The sequence below is a fragment of the Coregonus clupeaformis genome, unplaced genomic scaffold (assembly GCF_020615455.1).
Source record: "Coregonus clupeaformis isolate EN_2021a unplaced genomic scaffold, ASM2061545v1 scaf2945, whole genome shotgun sequence".
Lineage (NCBI taxonomy): Eukaryota > Metazoa > Chordata > Actinopteri > Salmoniformes > Salmonidae > Coregonus > Coregonus clupeaformis.
In genome coordinates, this window is record NW_025536399.1 from 26,104 (window position 1) to 45,840 (window position 19,737).

Sequence of the window (19,737 nt, forward strand, 5' to 3'; positions counted from 1 at the left end):
TTCTGGAAGGTTCTCCCATCCCAACAGAGGAACTCTGGAACTCTGTCAGAGTGACCATAAAGTTCTTGGTCACCTCCCTGACCAAGGCCCTTCTCCCCGATTGCTCAGTTTGGCTGGGCGGCCAGCTCTAGGAAGAGTCTAGGTGGTTCCAAACTTCTTCCATTTAAGAATGATGGAGGCCACTGTGTTCTTGGGACCCTTCAATATTGCAGACATTTTTGGTACCCTTCCCCAGACACAATCCTGTCTCGGAGCGCTACGGACAACTCCTTCGACCTCATGGCTTGGTTTTTGCTCTGACATGCATTGGCAACTGTGGGACCTTATATAGACAGGTAGAATCGTAAACAATATGATGTAATGTGCCATGAACAAAAACACTAATTCTCAGTCAAAAACATAAGTCAGAACACAGACTCTCTATTCTCTCATGTGATTTTATTTCTATTCAGATAAAATTACGCTGCATTAATAAAATCCTTTTTACAATCAGCACCAGTTCTCTCTGACATGGTGGAATAATACTGATGGAAACAGTCATGAGGTAGTGAATGTTCTTCATGTCAACAACTTATCAATGTTATCAGAACAACATCATCACATTTTCATACACCTTTAGCTTGAGGACTAGTACACAAATTAACTAAATGAAACAAGTAAATTCAAAAGGTTTCAATGTTAGAATCAAGAAATGCACATGCTATGAATCTAGTTCATCATTTACATTTAGCAATATCCAAATCATGTAATCAAATTCATTTTGCAATATCCAAATCATATATCCAATCAATTTCAATCAAATTAATTTAGCAAAAGCCTAATCTTATATATCAAATCAAAGTCTATAGGTTTCAAGGTTAGAATCAAGAAATGCAAAGTTCCATTCATCTATATAATAATTTACATTTAGCAATATCCAAATTATATAATGAACAACTGAGGGTTTATACCTGTAACCAATGCATTAAAGTTCATAACCAAAACAAAATACACATTTTATAGTATTTAATCTGATTTTAGACATGATCAGGCCTCTAGGTGAAAAAACAAAAATATGCCTATTTTTGAGTAAGAATTCATATAAACAAAATGTTTTCATGTGGCATAAACAAAAACACAAATTGTCAGTTTAAAAAATAAGTCAGAACACAGCCTCTATTCTCTCATGTGATTTCAGGTTCTCTGACTGGGAAATTGTCCTTCCACACAGAGAGAGAGCAGTGGTAGGGCTTTTTTTGTGTGTGTTCTCTCATGCTCCTTCAGGCTCCTTAACCAGGTAAAACTCTTTCCACACTGGGAACATTGGAATGGCTTTTCTCCTGTGTGTGTCCTCTCATGCCTTTTCAGGGTAGCTAACACGGTAAAACTCTTTCTACACTGGGAACATTGGAAAGGCTTTTCTCCTGTGTGTGTCCTCTCATGAGCTTTTAGGTCCCCTACTCGGGAAAATCTCTTTTTACACTGGGAGCAGTGGTAAGGCTTTTCTCCTGTGTGTATTCTCTCATGCTCTTTTAGATGCCCTCTCTGAGTAAAACTGTTTCCACACTGGGAACATTGGAATGGCTTTTCTCCTGTGTGTATTCGCTCGTGCCTTTTCAGGTTAGTTAACACGATAAAACTCTTTCCACACTGGGAACATTGGAAAGGCTTTTCTCCTGTGTGTGTCCACTCATGCTCCTTCAGGCTCCCTAACTGAATAAAACTCATTCCACATTGGAAGCAGTGGTAAGGTTTTTCTCCTGTGTGTATTCTCTCATGCCTTTTCAGGTTAGCTAACACGGTAAAACGCTTTTTACACTGGGAGCATTGGAAAGGCTCTTCTCCTGTGTGTGTCCACTCATGAGCTTTTAGGTCCCCTGATCGGGAAAATCTATTTTTACACTGGGAGCAGTGGTAAGGCTTTTCTCTTGTGTGTTTTCGCTCATGCTCTTTAGGTGCCCTATCTGAGTAAAACTCTTTCCACAATGGGAACATTGGAATGGCTTTTCTCCTGTGTGTATTCTCTCATGCCTTTTCAGGTTATTTAACATGGTAAAACTCTTTCCACACTGGGAACATTGGAAAGGCTTTTCTCCTGTATGTGTCCTCTCATGAGCTTTGAGGTCCCCTGATCGGGAAAATCTCTTTTCACATTGGAAGCAGTGGTGTTGTCTCGCTGGTTTGGGCGTCTCTGGGTCTGGTTCCGCTGAAGGGCTCTTCCCGCTGTCAGAGTGAGAGTCTGGTCTCTCTCCTGCCAAAGACAAAGAGCTAGTTAAACAGAGACTTGAATGAAACCTCCACATGATAAAACTGTCTTCCTATGATGTTTAACCTAGACTAGATCCCTAAATAAAAGAGCAGAGTTTGTCATCACAGAGTGGCTGTAGTGCTTTGTAGACTGGGTAAATCCATTTGAATTCAATACATTTTTGACAGCATCCCTTTTGATAAAGAAGAAAGCATGTTTGCCTTTGGAAGAAGTGGTAAGAAAGTGACTTTTTGTAACTGAAAGCCAAAACATTCATGAGATAAAGGTGCTCGAAGTTGACTCTTTTTGCAAACCCCACCATGCAATGAATCATCCATCGTCTTCATCACTGGAAAATATTAACGGTTGAGTTTGAGATCATTTAAAAGCTTCCAAACAGGGTGGTCAAACTATTTGATAATTTTTTGAAAAAAAAGTGTTTTAATAAAGGCCTGATTGGTGTCACTTTTGCCCCAATCCCAGCTAATTTGTTCCAAGATGGCGTAGCAGTGCGGTCGTGGTTTTATTCTGTGTCCTAGTGTAAATATCCAGTTTTTTTGTGGTCTATTTTGTATATATTTCTCAATTTTACTTTTCATTCTTTAACTAAATATACTTTCCTGCAACCCGCCTCACCCAACGTGGAAAGGATTCTATTATTTCTTTATAACTTTCATCAAGAACCTTAAGCTGAAACTAGTCTAGCTGCAACTGAATGGCTACTTGCTATTAGTCACCGTTAGCGTCTTCACCATTGTCCGTGGCCTGCACTATCCACCAGCCAGCTCTAGCTCTAGCCTGGACAATTCGTCGCCAGTCTGCACAGCGTGCTATCGACCCAGAGCATATCGGACTTTCTGCCGGAATCACTGGACCCTAGCGCCGATCATCGCAACCAGCCCAGCTGCAACCTGTTGTTGGCTAATTACCATTGCCCCTTAGCAAGCACCAGTTAGCCTTGAGCTAGCCTCAGGCCCATCTCACGGCTATCTACCTCTCTGTCAACCGGACGTGGACCTCCTAGTGTTGACACTGAGCTCCGCCGATCCAACACGACTGGTTTGCCGACGAAATCGTCTGATGTGATTTCAACAGGCTTCCCGTTACGACAACCACGAAGATCCATCTGTTAGCCCCCGCCCGCTAGCACACTACAACTGTGCTTCCTGCTAGCTGTGCTGAAGCACCAATTTGAACTGCTCTCGGACTCACATATTGCTGTTCACTGACCTTTATGATCACTCAGCTGCACAGCTGATGCCTGCTGGACTGTTCCTTTACACGGTACCCTGTCCTGTTTATTCTGTTTAGCCTCAGCCCCAAACTTTATCGCTATTACCAGTTGTTGTCTTAGCTCTCTCTAATAACACCTGTGATTGCTTTATGCCTCTCTCCCATGTCAATGTGCATTGCCTATTGCTGTTTGGGTTAGTTCTTATTATACAATTTCACTGTAGAACCACAAGTCCCTCTCAAACTGCCTCAAATAGTTCCTTTGTTCCACCCCCATACACGAGAGACCGGCTCAATCGGTGCCTCCAGTGATGCTATCTCTTTCATTGTTACCCAACGCTTAGGTTTACCTCAACTGTACTCATATCCTTCCATATCCTTTTCTGTACATAATGCCCTGAATCTATTCTACAACGCCTGGAAATCTGCCCCCTTTATTCTCTGTACCCAACGCACTAGAAGACCAGTTCTTAAAGCCTTTAGTCATATCCTTATTCTACTCCTCCTCTGTTCCTCTGGTGATGTAGAGGCTAACCCAGGCCCTGCAGCCACCAGTATCACTCCTACTCCCCAGGAGCTATCATTTGTTGACTTCTGTAACCGTAAAAGCCTTGGTTTTCTGCACGTAAATATCAGAAGCCTCCTTCCTAAGTTGGAGTTTTCACTGCGTTAGCACACTCCGCCAACCCTGATGTTCTAGCAGTGTCTGAATCCTGGCTTAGGAAGGCCACCAAAAATTCTGAAATGTCCATCCCCAACTATAACATTTTCCGTCTAGATAGAACTGCCAAAGGGGGTGGTTGCAATCTACTGTAGAGATAGCCTGCAGAGCTCTATCATACTATCCAGGTCTGTGCCCAAACAGTTTGAGCTTCTACTTCTAAAAATCCACCTTTCCAGAAATAAGTCTCTCACTGTTGCCGCTTGCTACAGACCGCCCTCAGCCCCAAGCTGTGCCCTGGACACCATATGTGAATTGATTGCCCCCATCTATCCTCAGAGTTCGTACTGCTTGGTGACCCTAAATTGGGATATGCTTAACACCCCGGCCATCCTACAATCTAAACTAGATGCCCTCAATCTCACACAAATTATCAACGAACCTACCAGGTACAACCCTAAATCCGTAAACATGGGTACCATCATAGATATCATCCTGACTAACTTACCCTCTAAATACACCTCCGCTGTCTTCAACCAGGATCTCAGCGATCACTGCCTTATTGCCTGCATCCGTAACGGGTCCGCGGTCAAACGACTCACCCCTCATCACTGTCAAACGCCTCCTAAAACACTTCAGCGAGCAGGCCTTCCTAATTGACCTGGCCCAGGTATCCTGGATGGATATAGATCTCATTCCGTCAGTAGAGGATGCCTGGTTGTTCTTTAAAAGTAATTTCCTCTCAATCTTAAATAAACATGCCCCATTCAAAAAATACAGAACTAAGAACAGATATAGCCCCTGGTTCTCCTCAGACTTGACTGCCCTTGACCAGCACAAAAACATCCTGTGGCGTACTGCATTAGCATCAAATAGCCCCGCGATATGCAACTTTTCAGGGAAGTTAGGAACCAATATACACAAGCAGTTAGGAAAGCAAAGGCTAACTTTTTCAAACAGAAATTTGCATCCTGTAGCACTAACTCCAAAAAGTTTTGGGACACTGTAAAGTCCATGGAGAATAAGAGCACTTCCTCCGAGCTGCCCACTGCACTGAGGCTAGGAAACACTATCACCACCGATAAATCTACAATAATCGAGAATTTCAACAAGCATTTTGCTACGGCTGGCCATGCTTTCCCACCTGGCTACCACTACCCCGGCCACCAGCTCTGCACCCTCCGCTGCAACTTGCCCATGCCCCCGCTTCTCCTTCACACAAACCAGACAGCTGATGTTCTGAAAGAGCTGCAAAATCTGGACCCCTACAAATCATCTGGGCTAGACAATCTGGACCCCTTTCTTTCTAAAACTAGCCGCCAAATTGTCGCAACCCCTATTACTAGCCTGTTCAACCTCTTTTCGTAACGTCTGAGATTCCTAGAGATTGGAAAGCTGCCGCAGTCATCCCCCTCTTCAAAGGGGGTGACACTCTAGATCCAATCTGTTACAGACACATATCCATCCTGCCCTGCCTTTCGAAAGTTTTTGAAAGACTAGTTAACAAACAGATCACCGACCATTTCGATTCCCACCGTACCTTCTCCGCTATGCAATCCGGTTTCCGAGCTGGTCATGGGTGCACTTCAGCCACGCTCAAGGTCCTAAACGATATTATAACCGCGATCGATAATAGACAGTACTGTGCAGCCGTCTTCATCGACCTGGCCAAGGCTTTCGACTCTGTCAACCACCGCATTCTTATTGGCAGACTAAATAGCCTTGGTTTCTCAAATGACTGCCTCGCCTGGTTCACCAACTACTTCTCAGATAGAGTTCAATGTGTCAAATCGGAGGGCCTGTTGTCTGGACCTATGGCAGTCTCTATGGGGGTGCTACAGGGTTCAATTCTTGGGCCGACTCTATTCTCTGTGTATATCAATGATGTCGCTCTTGCTGCTGGTGACTCTCAGATCCACCTCATGCAGACGACACCATTTTGTATACATCTGGCCCCTTCATTGGACACTGTGTTAACAAACCTCCAAACGAGCTTCAATGCCATACAACACTCCTTCAGTAGCCTCCAACTGCTCTTAAACACTAGTAAAACTAAACGCATGCTCTTCAATCGAACGCTGTTGGCACCCGCCCACCCGACTAGAATCACTACCTTCGACGGGTCTGACCTAGAGTATGTGGACAACTACAAATACCTAGGTGTCTGGTTAGACTGTAAACTCTCCTTCCAGACTCACATTAAGAATCTCCCAATCCAAAGTTAAATCTAGAATCGGTTTCCTATTTCGCAACAAAGCCTCCTTCACTCATGCTGCCAAACATGCCCTCGTAAAACTGACTATCCTACCGATCCTTGACTTCGCGATGTCATTTACAAAATAGCCTCCAACACGCTACTCAGCAAACTGGATGTAGTCTATCACAGTGCCATCCGTTTTGTCTCCAAAGCCCCATATACTACCCACCACTTGTGACCTGTACGCTATTGTTGGCTGGTCCTCACTACATATTTGTCGCCAAACCCACTGGCTCCAGGCCATCTATAAATCACTGCTAGGCAAATCCCCGCCTTATCTTAGCTCATTGGTCACCATAGCAACACCCACCCGTAGTATGCGCTCCAGCAGGTATATCTCACTGGTCATTCCCAAAGCCAACACCTCCTTTGGCCGCCATTCCTTCCAGGGTCTAAGCCACAACTGATGGAGGGATTGTGCGTTCCTGGTGTAACTCGGGCAGTTGTTGTTGCCATCCTGTACCTGTCCCGCAGGTGTGATGTTCGGATGTACTGATCCTGTGCAGGTGTTCTTACACGTTGTCTGTCACTGCGAGGACGATCAGCTGTCCGTCCTGTCTCCCTGTAGCGCTGTCTTAGGCGTCTCACAGTACGGACATTGCAATTTATTGCCCTGGCCACATCTGCAGTCCTCATGCCTCCTTGCAGCATGCCTAAGGCACGTTCACGCAGATGAGCAGGGACCCTGGGCATCTTTCTTTTGGTGTTTTTCAGAGTCAGTAGAAAGGACTTTAGTGTCCTAAGTTTTCATAACTGTGACCTTAATTCCCTACCGTCTGTAAGCTGTTAGTGTCTTAACGACCGTTCCACAGGTGCATGTTCATTAATTGTTTATGGTTCATTGAACAAGCATGGGAAACAGTGTTTAAACCCTTTACAATGAAGATCTGTGAAGTTATTTTGATTTTTACGAATTATCTTTGAAAGACAGGGTCCTGAAAAAGGGACGTTTCTTTTTTTGCTGAGTTTAGATAAGATGGTTAAGAAGCTAAGATTTAAAGTTGGCTTTTTCTACAGAAACAGATGGTGCCTTTCTCTAAGCAGTAGGAAGGAGATTATTCAGTCAGCCTTTTTATCTGTTCTTGATTATGGTGATATTATTTATCAAAGTCCAGCTGCTACTACTCCTAAACCTTTGGATGCCATCTACCACAGTGCCCTTCGTTTTGTTACAGGCGACAGTTTTGATACTCATCACTGCATCCTGTATCAAAAAGTTGTCTGGACTTCGCTAAAGACCCGTAGATTTCTACATTACCCCCTTTCTGTTTCCAAGGCCCTATTTCATAACCTTCTGTCTTATCTAACGTTGCTGTTGAAGTATAGACACCTGAGTTGTTTAACTCGTTCACAGGATTGGTTAACTCTTGAGGTTCCTAGGGTCTCCACCGAGCTAAAAGGTAAATCTGCTTTTAGTTTAAATGCGCCGTATTACTGGAACAAAGTTCTAAAATAAATTGTTTCTTGATGTTCTGGTGCCGTTCGGGTAATTTAAAGTATTGATTGGGAATTTATTTGTGGCGGAATGTAACAGTTTTTCTGGGTGATTCGTGATGTTTGCTTTTTGTTTGTATTTTAAAGAGTATATGTTTGGGTATTATGTGTATATTGATGTTGTATATACATGCATAAAAGACACCTAGGTCTCAATATATTTTCCCATGACTGTGTTTTTGTATTTTAATGAGTATATGTTTGGGTATTATGTGTATATTGATGTTGTTTATACATGTGGAAAAGAGATATAGGTCTCAACATATTTTCTCATGACTGTGTTTTTGTATTTTAATGAGTATATGTTTGGGTATAATGTGTATATTGATGTTGTATATTCATGTGGAAAAGAGACCTAGGTCTGAATATATTTTCCCATGACTGTGTTTTTGTATTTTAATGAGTATATGTTTGGGTATAATGTGTATATTGATGTTGTATATTCATGTGGAAAAGAGACCTAGGTCTCAATATATTTTCCCATGACTGTGTTTTTGTATTTTAATGAGTATATATTTGGTTATAATGTGTATATTCATGTTGTATATTCATGTGTAAAAGACACCTAGGTCTCAATATATTTTCCCATGACTGTGTTTTTGTATTTTAATGAGTATATGTTTGGGTATAATGTGTATATTGATGTTGTATATACATGTGGAAAAGAGATCTCAATATATTTTCCCATGACTGTGTTTTTGTATTTTAATGAGTATATGTTTGGGTATAATGTGTATATTGATGTTGTATATTCATGTGGAAAAGAGTTCTCAATATATTTTCCCATGACTGTGTTTTTGTATTTTAATGAGTATATGTTTGGGTATAATGTGTATATTGATGTTGTATATTCATGTGGAAAAGAGACCTAGGTCTCAAGTAAAGGTTCCATAAAAAGGGCCTCTCCTCTCCAAACAGGAAAGGTTTCCTCCTTAGACAAGCTGGTTGGCCTCTCCTCCCCAAACAGGAATGGTTTCCTCCTTAGACAAGCTGGTTGGCCTCTCCTCCCCAAACAGGAACGATTTCCCTCTAATACAGTGCCTTCGGGAAAGTATTCAGACCCCTTGACTTTTTCCACATTTTGTTACGTTACAGCCTTATTCTAAAATTGATTTAAAAAGATTATTCCTCATCAGTCTACACACAATACCCAATAATGACAAAGCAAAAGCTGTTGTTGTTTTTTACGGAAATATCACATTTACATACGTATTCAGACCCTTTACTCAGTACTTATTTTAAGCACCTTTGGCAGCGATTACAGGATCGAGTCTTCTTGGGTATGATGCTACAAGCTTGGCACTCCTGTATTTGGGGAGTTTCTCCCATTCTTCCCTGCAGATCCTCTCAAACTCTGTCAGGTTGGATGGGGATCGTCGCTGCACAGCTATTTTCAGGTCTCTCCAGAGATGTTAGATCGGGTTCAAGTCCGGGCTCTGGCTGGGCCACTAAAGGACAGTCAGAGACTTGTCCTGAAGCCACTCCTGTGTTGTTTTGGATGTGTGCTTAGGGTCGTTGTCCTGTTGGAAGGTGAACCTTCGCCCCAGTCTGAGGTCCTGAGCACTCTGGAGCAGGTTTTCATCAAGGACCTCTATGTACTTTGCTCCGTTCATCTTTCCCTCAACCCTGACTAGTTTCCCAGTCCCTGACGCTAAAAAACATCCCCACAGCATGATGCTGCCACCACCATGCTTCACCGTAAGGATGGTGCCAGGTTTCCTCCAGACGTGACGCTTGGCATTCAGGTCAAAGAGTCTTGGTTTCATCAGACCAGAGAATCTTGTTTCTCATGGTCTGAAAGTCCTTTAGGTACCTTTTGGCAAACTGCAAGTGGGCTGTCATGTGCCTTTTACTGAGGAGTGGCTTCCGTCTGGCCACTCTACCATAAAGGCCTGATTGGTGGAGTGCTGCAGAGATGGTTGTCTTTCTGGAAGGTTCTCCCAACACCACAGAGGAACTCTGGAGCTCTGTCAGAGTCACCATCGGGTTCTTGGTCACCTCCCTGACCAAGGCCCTTCTCCCCCGATTGCTCAGTTTGGCCGGGCAGCCAGCTCTAGGAAGAGTCTTGGTGGTTCCAAACCTCTTCCATTTAAGAATGATGGAGGCCACTGTGTTGTTGGGGACATCAATGCTGTAGAAATGTTTTGGTACCCTTCCCCAGATCTGTGTCTCTACACAATCCTGTCTCAGAGCTCTATGGACAATCCCTTTGACCTCATTGCTTGGTTTTTGCTCTGACATGCACTGTCAACTGTGGGACCTTATATAGACAGGTGTGTGCCTTTCCAAATTATGTCCAATCAATTGAATTTACCACAGGTGGACTCCAATCAAGTTGTAGAAACATCTCAAGGATGGTCAATGGAAACAGGATGCACCTGAGCTCAATTTCGAGTCTCATAGCAAAGGGTCTGAATAAGGTATTTCTGTTTTTATTTTTAATAAATGTGAAAATAATTCTAAAAACCTGTTTTCGCTTTGTCATTATGGGGTACTGTGTGTAATTTAATCCATTTTAGAATAAGGCTGTAACGAAACAAAATGTGGAAAAAGTCAAGGGGTCGGAATACTTTCCGAATGCACTTGATATGGAAACTACTTAGTGACAAAAAATGTGTTTTTATATCTCTCAGATATAGGACAGACATTTAAGAACAAACGTCCTTTAGATTTTTTTGGGGGGACTATCTGTTGTTCCATGTAGTGAATATGTTATTCAATGTGTTTGTATGGGCTAATAGCAGTATCGGCAAATAATCTTTCGACATGAAATAACTTTTGATTATTTTTTTGTTGATACTTCAAGGGGTCTTACAATTCAAAATCAAATAGCAAAATTATCCTTGGTATAACCTTCCTAAAACCATTCCATATAGCTCAGTAGACCCCCCCAAAATGATCCTTGGTATAACCTTCCTAAAACCATTCCATATAGCTCAGTAGACCCCCCCTCTCCTATCCTTAGACAGGGCTTAGACCCTTCCTAAAACCATTCCATATAGCTCAGTAGACCCCCCAAAAATGATCCTTGGTATAACCTTCCTAAAACCATTCCATATAGCTCAGTAGACCCCCCAAAATGATCCTTGGTATAACCTTCCTAAAGCCATTCCATATAGCTCAGTAGACCCCCAAAATGATCCTTGGTATAACCTTCCTAAAACCATTCCATATAGCTCAGTAGACCCCCAAAATGATCCTTGGTATAACCTTCCTAAAACCATTCCATATAGCTCAGTAGACCCCCCTCCCCTATCCTTAGACAGGGCTTAGACCCTTCCTAAAACCATTCCATATAGCTCAGTAGACCCCCCAAAATGATCCTTGGTATAACCTTCCTAAAACCATTCCATATAGCTCAGTAGACCCCCCAAAATGATCCTTGGTATAACCTTCCTAAAACCATTCCATATAGCTCAGTAGACCCCCCAAAATGATCCTTGGTATAACCTTCCTAAAACCATTCCATATAGCTCAGTAGACCCCCCAAATGATCCTTGGTATAACCTTCCTAAAACAATTCCATATAGCTCAGTAGACCCCCAAAATGATCCTTGGTATAACCTTCCTAAAACCATTCCATATAGCTCAGTAGACCCCCCCTCTCCTATCCTTAGACAGGGCTTAGACTGTAATGGGTTTAAACTATCATTTCGATCTTATGGATGGTCAGTCCTTGCATTCATAGCTTTGTCTCAAATAAAAACCAAATCAAAGTTTGTCATGTGCACAGGACACAGCAAGTGTAAACAGTACAGTGAAAACGTAAAGGTACGTCCGTTGGGGGAAACAGAGACCCATTTTCACTCCAGAGAACACGTTTCCACTGTCCAATGGCAGCGAGCTTTACACCACTCCAGCCGATACTTGGCATTGCTCATGGTGATCTTAGGCTTGTGTGCGGCTGCTCGGCCAAGGAAACCCATTTCATGAAACTCCCGACGAACAGTTCTTGTGCTGATGTTGCTTCCAGAGGCAGTTTGGAACTCGGTAGTGAGTGTTGCAACCGAGGACAGACGATTTTCACGCGCTTCAGCATTCGGCGGTCCCGTTCTGTGAGCTTGTGTGGTCTACCATTTTGCGGCTAAGCCGTTGTTGCTTCTAGACGTTACCACTTCACAATAACAGCACTTACAGTTGACCGGGGCAGCACCAGCAGGGCAGAAATTTGACTTGTTGGAAAGGTGGCATCCTATGACGGTGCCACATTGAAAGTCACTGAGCTCTTCAGTAAGGCCATTCTACTGCCAATGTTTTTCTATGAAGATTGCTCGATTTCATACACCTGTCATACACCAAATTTTTTACATCTCATTTATACATGATACATTTATTTTTATTTTTAAGTAAACCGATTTTTTAAATGATTTCATTAAACAACATGATTTTATGTGGCATCAACAACAACACAAATTCTCAGTCAAAAACATAAGTAATATCACAGTCTCTCTATTCTCTCATGTGATTTCAGGTCCTCTGACTGGGAAAATGTCTTTCCACAGTGAGAGCAGTGGTATGTCTTCTCCTCCTGTGTGTGTCCTGTCATGCCTAGTCAGGCCCCCTAACTTGGTAAAACTCTTTCCACACAGGGAGCATTGGTAGGGCTTTTCTTGTGGGTGTGTCCTCTCATGCTGTTTCAGGTTTACTAAACCCCTGAAAGTCTTTCCACACTCGGAACATTGATAAGGCTTCTCTCCTGTGTGTATTCTCTCAAGAGTTTTCATGTTTATTAACCAGGTAAAAGTCATTCCACAGTGGGAGCAGTGGTAAGGCTTCTCTCCTGTATGTATCCTCCCGTGTAATTTCATGGACTTTAACTGGGTAAACCTCTTTCCACACATGGTGCATTGGTAAGGCTTTTCTCCTGTATGTGTCCTCTCGTGCATTTTCAAGGTGCCTAACCATCTAAAACTCTTTCCACACTGGGGACAGTGGTAAGGCTTCTCTCCTGTGTGTATTCTCTTATGCTGTTTCAGGCTCACTAAACCCCTAAAACTCTTTCCACACTGAGAGCATTGGTAAGGCTTCTCTCCTGTGTGTGTCCCCTTGTGCCTATTCAGGTTCCCTAACTGGCTAAAACTCTTTCCACAGTGGGAACATTGGAAAGGATTTTCTCCAGTGTGTATTCTCTCATGCGTTTTCAGGCTCCCTAACCAGGTGAAAGTCATTCCACATTTGGAGCAGTGGTAAGGCTTCTCTCCCGAGTGTATTCTCTTGTGTATTAACAGGTACCCTAATTCGTTAAAACTCTTTCCACACTCGGAACACCGGAAAGGTTTTTCTCCTGTGTGTGTCCTCTCATGCCTTTTAAGGTGATATAACCAAAGAAAACCTTTCCCACACTCGGAACATTGGAAAGTATTTTTCCCTGTGTGTGTCCTCTCATGTTTCTTCAGGCTCCCTAACTTAGTAAAATTCCTTCCACAGTGGGAGCAGTGATGTTGTCCTGCTGGTTTGGGAGCCTCTGATTGGTCTGATTGCCCTGAAGGACCCTGGTCTGGGTCCCCTGAAGGACTCTTCCCGCTGTCAGAGGGAGAGTCTGGTCTCTCTCCTGCCAAAGACAGAGTATCCAGTTACTGTGTGTCCAAACTTGTGAAACAGACGTCTATGATTGGTTCAGATTTGGTCTTGTTTGGGGGTGGAGTTCATGAAAGTAATAGCCAGTGTGAAGAACAGTGGTCACCAAGGCAACCTAGACAATCATCAAACATTTCGGTTGCAGTGTGTTTTCCGTTTGCTCCCGCATATTCTTAAAGTTAATGTGAATTCAGCAGTAAAACCGTATTTCTTTTCAAATATTATTTTGGTGATCCCTTTCTGGAGTACGCAAGAAGACTACTTTGCTTTCAAAATGTCACGAAACATAAAGCCAAAAACAGGACTGAGGAAAAACCCGGCCTACAAGACCCAGTTTCATCACTGTCCTCTCCTGAGCCTGAAAGCCCAGAGACTCGCACTTTGCCCAGAGGTGTGGTTTTGTCTGGGGGCGCTAAAATGAACATTCGAGGCCATCAAGCTTCTTCTACGCTCTGAGAAAGTTAAGATGAAAATGTATGTAGTTGAATACAAGCATCATATTCCCTATATAGTGCACTACTTTAGACCACTGTGGGCAAGAGGTTTCTGGTACTTTTCAAAGCAGATTCAACTAATCCGCGAAACGAGACTGCCTGTTATTGCATAACTCAAAACAACAACAGAGTTCCACACCATGATGATTACAGCCCTTTACACCTGACTCCGACCTGACTACCTGAAAAAGGTACAGGAGAGCTGACTACCTCTCTGGAGGCTGACGTGAAACGCCTGGCTGGGAGACCTGACTACCTCTCTGGAGGCTGACGTGAAACGCCTGGCTAGGAGAGCTGACTACCTCTCTGGAGGCTGACGTGAAACGCCTGGCTGGGAGACCTGACTACCTCTCTGGAGGCTGACGTGAAACGCCTGGCTGGCGGATCTGAAAAAGGTGCAGGAGACCTGACTACCTCTCTGGAGGCTGACGTGAAACGCCTGGCTAGGAGAGCTGACTACCTCTCTGGAGGCTGACGTGAAATGCCTGGCTGGCGGATCTGAAAAAGGTGCAGGAGAGCTGACTACCTCTCTGGAGGCTGACGTGAAACGCCTGGCTGGGAGAGCTGACTACCTCTCTGGAGGCTGACGTGAAACCCCTGGCTGGGAGAGCTGACTACCTCTCTGGAGGCTGACGTGAAACGCCTGGCTGGGAGACCTGACTACCTCTCTGGAGGATGACGTGAAACGCCTGGCTGCGGATCTGAAAAAGGTGCAGGAGAGCTGTGTGAGCTTAGAGGGATTTTCTTGCCCCAATAACCTGAGACTGGTATCGGTCCCAGAGTCAGCGGAAATGCCTCGCGCAAACAGATTTTGTTTCCGGGCTGCTGAAGGATGTTCTAGCTAGTTCTAACTGGAAGGAGGTTGAATTGTTTAGTTCTAATGTTGTCATTCTGTCATTCTATTCAGCTTCTTTTTCCAAGTATCTTTATATTATATTACATCATATTATTATATTATACATTATAACATTATATAGTAACATTAATACTCTGAGAATTATTCCTGGGGATTATTAGCAAAAAAAATCTAAAACCTGTTTTTGCTTTGGCATGATGGGGTATTGTGTGTAGATTGACGAGGAACATTTTTATATCATCAATTTTAGAATAAGGCTGTAACGTAACAAAAATGTGGAAGAAGTCAAGGAAAGAAATTCCACAAATTAACTTTTAACAAGGCACACCTGTTAATTGAAATGCATTCCAGGTGACTACCTCATGAAGCTGGTTGAGAGAATGCCAAGATTGTGCAAAGCTGTCGTCAAGGCAAAGGGTGGCTACTTTGAAGAATCTCAAATATAAAATATATTTTGATTTGTTTAACACTTTTTGGTTACTACATGATTCCATACGTGTTATTTCATAGTTTTGATGTCTTCACTATTATTATACAATGTAGAAAATAGTAAAAAATTAAGAAAAACCCTGGAATGGGTAGGTGTCCAAATTTTTCACTGGTACTGTATATATACAGTGGGGAGAACAAGTATTTGATACACTGCCGATTTTGCAGGTTTTCCTACTTACAAAGCATGTAGAGGTACACTTCAACTGTGAGAGACGGAATCTAAAACAAAAATCCAGAAAATCACATTGTATGATTTTTAAGTAATTAATTTGCATTTTATTGCATGACATTGGTGGTCCTCTGTAGCTCAATTGGTAGAGCACGGCGTTTGTAACGCCAGGGTAGTGGGTTCGATCCCCGGGACCACCCATACGTAAAAATGTATGCACACATGAGTGTAAGTCGCTTTGGATAAAAGCGTCTGCTAAATGGCATATTATATTATTATAATAACGCCAATATTCCTCTTATAAACACTCAACCAGGAAGCAGTCTAACACCCCCTGTATATAGCCTCCCCTACTGTTATTTTATTTTACTTCTGCTCTTTTTTTCCCCCTCAACACTTTTTTGTTGTTGTTGTTGTTGTTTTATTTTACTTTTTTATTTAAAAATAAATGCGTTGTTGGTTAAGGGCTGTATGTAAGCATTTCACGGAAATGTCCACACCTGTTGTATTCGGCGCATGTGGCAAATAAAATTTGATTTGATTACTCCTGGTGACTTTCCAGACTTCATTGAGGTGATGGCTGTTCTCATATCAGATTCTAGTATAGGAGCATCCAAATCCTTTATTTGATCTGGGGACACCCCTGGGAAAAAAAAAGGCATTCAATTTAACTGGGTCTAAGTTACATTCAGACATATATAAAGAGTCCAATAAAAGTCATAAAACACATTGTTAATATCTTTTGTACCAGTCAGTACCTCCACACTTCCACTTTTGATAGCTGGTATTACAAAACTGGCATCTTTTTTGTTTCAATTGTCCAGCCAATAATGGACCTGTTCTTTCACCACTTTCTTCAAAGCAGAAACATATTCAGCCTTTTTTGTTACAGATCTCACATCATTGAAACTTCAGATCACAGACTTGTTTCAATAGGGATTTTTCCTCGGAGAACTATTTTTCGCCAACTCTTTAAATTTGAGACTTTAGTTTTTTCCAACTCTTTCTCCATTTTCTTTCTGCTGGTGTGTGCTATTATTGTGCCCCTAACATAAGCTTTAGTCCTTCCAAGTCACCTCTCTCTTCTCCCGATACGTTCCCTTCTGCAGCCGCCAGTACTTCTCTCCAGATCCCTGAGAAAGCGGATGATGATCGGTCTAAGGCGGCTGATTCTCCCGTGGTATTGTTGCTAGGGAACGGTGGACTCCGTTGAAGCTCGGATTTGTCCAGATCCCTCCCAAGAGCTTCCCAGATAATTCGTCTCACGCATTCCCGCGGCCTGCTATCCTCCAGACCCCTAAAAGTCTTAAATTGAGGAGCCTGTCTCGGTTAGCTGAATCTTGAACGCTTCTGTGGAGATCCTCATACGGTTTGGCGTTCTTCTCGACTTCCTTAAATCAGTCGGTCGTTGTCGTCCTCCAGCGTTGATCTCTGACCCTCTGCCTCATATAGCCTCTGTAATAGGACCGATACATCTTCTTGCATATTCATCTGAGATCGCTTGACCTGAGAAAACATCAGACTCAAGAGATTCAAGAATGGTGCTTGACTCTACCCATTTCTTCCATGGCCTTCTGCAGGGATGATTGCAAGGCCGACAACAAGCTGGGTTCTATGTTCTGCCCTTTCAAAGTCATACTGGCTGAAGTGTGGTCCTCTGTAGCTCAGCTGGTAGCGCACGGCGATTGTAACGCCAAGGTAGTGGGTTCGATCCCCGGGACAACCCATACACAAAAAAAAAAAATGTATGCACGCACGACTGTAAGTCGCTTTGGATAAAAGCGTCTGCTAAATGGCATATTATTATTATTATAAGCGCAACAAGAGGTAGACGTTAGTCGCCGCGCTAGCGATTGTGCTACGTGTGTTGAAGCTGAATTCAATGCAGACATTGTTGAAAAACTTAGATAAAACAAAACAACAAAATCCCTCAAAAAACAATGATACTAAATTGACTATTCTATTGAACTTTGAGGAAACTGGGAGGGTTTTATCGGGAGGCTCATTTCAGACAACCACCTTGCTTCCCAACATCCCGTGACTCAAGAGTTGTGTTTATTTTGATGGTCGAGCGAGAGTTGGTCACCAACTGGATGTCACAGTGACTTACCAATTAGTTCCTTCCGCTTTCAAGACAACTGGGGAATCGGTCATTCTGACATTTCCGACTTGAACACTCATAGAAACATTTCCTTGGTTTCCCACTTGGAAAATATCGGAATCGACCAACAGGAAGCTCTACACAACAAACTTCCATACACTTTAACTATGAGGTTCCGAGTTCTCTTGAAAGCACGTTACTGATTTCAGGAGCATGAAGACGAGCCGTGCGAACGACCATTACACCTAATAAAATACCAAATCACCGGTGTTCGAGGTGCATGCCGGCCTGAGGTGCTTCCCACTGGGCAGCTGTATCACGGTGTCGCCGGCGGTAGTTAACGTGGCCAAATGTTTTCCTCCAAGTTGTAAGCAGCACAACAGCCTGCACGGCAAGTCTGTGTTTCACTGTGTCCTTAGGCCCGGCCTGCCGAGCACTGCTTTACGCCGAGGGAATGTAGCTAGCTGGCTAACCTCGTCCCCACACTGCGTGGAAGTGTCTGGGAAGGAGATTACTAGCTAGCTAGCACAAGCTAGTGTAGCCCTAGAGGAAGAGAGAGAACCAACTCACGGGAATATCTCTCCTTCCAGCAGGTGGAGTTTTTGTATGGAGGTCAATGAGCTGGTCCAAGTTGGTCAACTAAATGAATGGCTTACGTGCTACGTGATGTTTACTTTGATCGAATAGAAGTTTCATAATGCTTAAGTTGTTCTGAGTGTACTGATAAGTAGGACACGTGACATACCGACAACTTTGAGAAAAAACACTATAGGAGATGGCTTTGCAAATTCATAACATGATGCTAGTAGCATAGCATCTCTCTCCATTGAATTGACGAGCGAACTCCAAATATCCAAAGTGAAAAAACACATTTAAGGCGGTACTTACTGGTGTTAATCAGATCTCCCATCTCCTCCTCTTCATCTTTCAACGTGACAGTAATCTCTCCCTCCTTCTTCACTCCAAAACCTGCATCCTCCTCTATCTCTTCCTCCTCTTCTTTCACTGTAACATCCTCCTCCTCTTTCACTCTGAACGCGTCTTCCTCTTCTTTCACTGTAACATCCTCCCTCCTCTTTCACTCTGAACGCGTCTTCCTCTTCTTTCACTGTAACATCCTCCCTCCTCTTTCACTCTGAACGCGTCTTCCCTCTTCTTTCACCGTAAAGTCTTTCTCTTCTTCTTTCACGGTAACAGCTTCACCCTCTACTTGTTTTTGTATTGTAACATCCTCCTCTTCCTCCTCCTCTTTCACTAGAGCTTCTTTCTCCGTCCAGCAGACCTCCTCTTCTTTAGCAGGAGGAGAGTAGCTTAGTGAGCTCATGGTCGGGGGTGTTAGCTAGCTAGGCTAGTGCTAACTTAACCAGCCAGCTAGCTGACCAATAACAACAACACCGTAAATATGAAATTAAATGGGATAACTAACTAGACGACAGAAGTGGGTTTAAAACACAGTGGCTAATATACACGAAAGCGTCTAAAGAGCTTTATTGGTTGGGCTATTTTGTCTAGCAAGCTACCGAGGTGTCTGACTAACTGTTGCTGCTGTTGAAAGAAGCGTCCCGTCCACTAGATTATACGTCACACTAGCAGCATAGCCTTAAAGTCCCACATCGCCATCTGCTGACTGGAGTGGGTAACGAAGTTGAGTAAAATGTAGATAAGAAGCATTTTATTAAGAACAAACAGTTATGTTTTAGCATTATTACATATTTATTCACTTATTTCCGGATATCTTCTAAACTACCCACAATGCATTATTTCTCAACGTCATATTGATGTCCCCTTTTTTTTATTGTTTAAAATATTTTTTTATTGAACAGTAACATGCATATTGGTCTACTCTGTGCTATCGAGTTTGAATGCTATCTCTGCAGCTAGCTCAAGCTGGCTAACGTTAGCCACACCTGGACTTGTGTGGCTAAAGACTTGTACAACCCAAGATAGACCAGAGCCTGTCGTTTCCATTAGGAGCAAATTAATCATAGTGGGCAGAACAAGCAAGGAGGTGGGCAGAGCCAAGCAGGAGCAAGAGAGGTCCTATTGGCCCGTTCTAGCATTTATTTGCATATTTCCGTTAGGGAACGCCTACTCTGCAATAACTCAATTCGCCCTTGCACTCCTTCTAAACAACACAATTATTAGAAACTTTGTCAAAGGCTAAAGTCTACAAAAC

At 43.0% G+C, this 19,737-nt stretch overlaps 1 pseudogene; it reads right to left on the reverse strand.

Annotated features, from left to right (window-relative positions):
• Positions 1 to 1,236: 1,236 nt before the first annotated feature.
• Positions 1,237 to 18,459, reverse strand: LOC123489278 (annotated as a pseudogene).
• Positions 18,460 to 19,737: the final 1,278 nt, after the last annotated feature.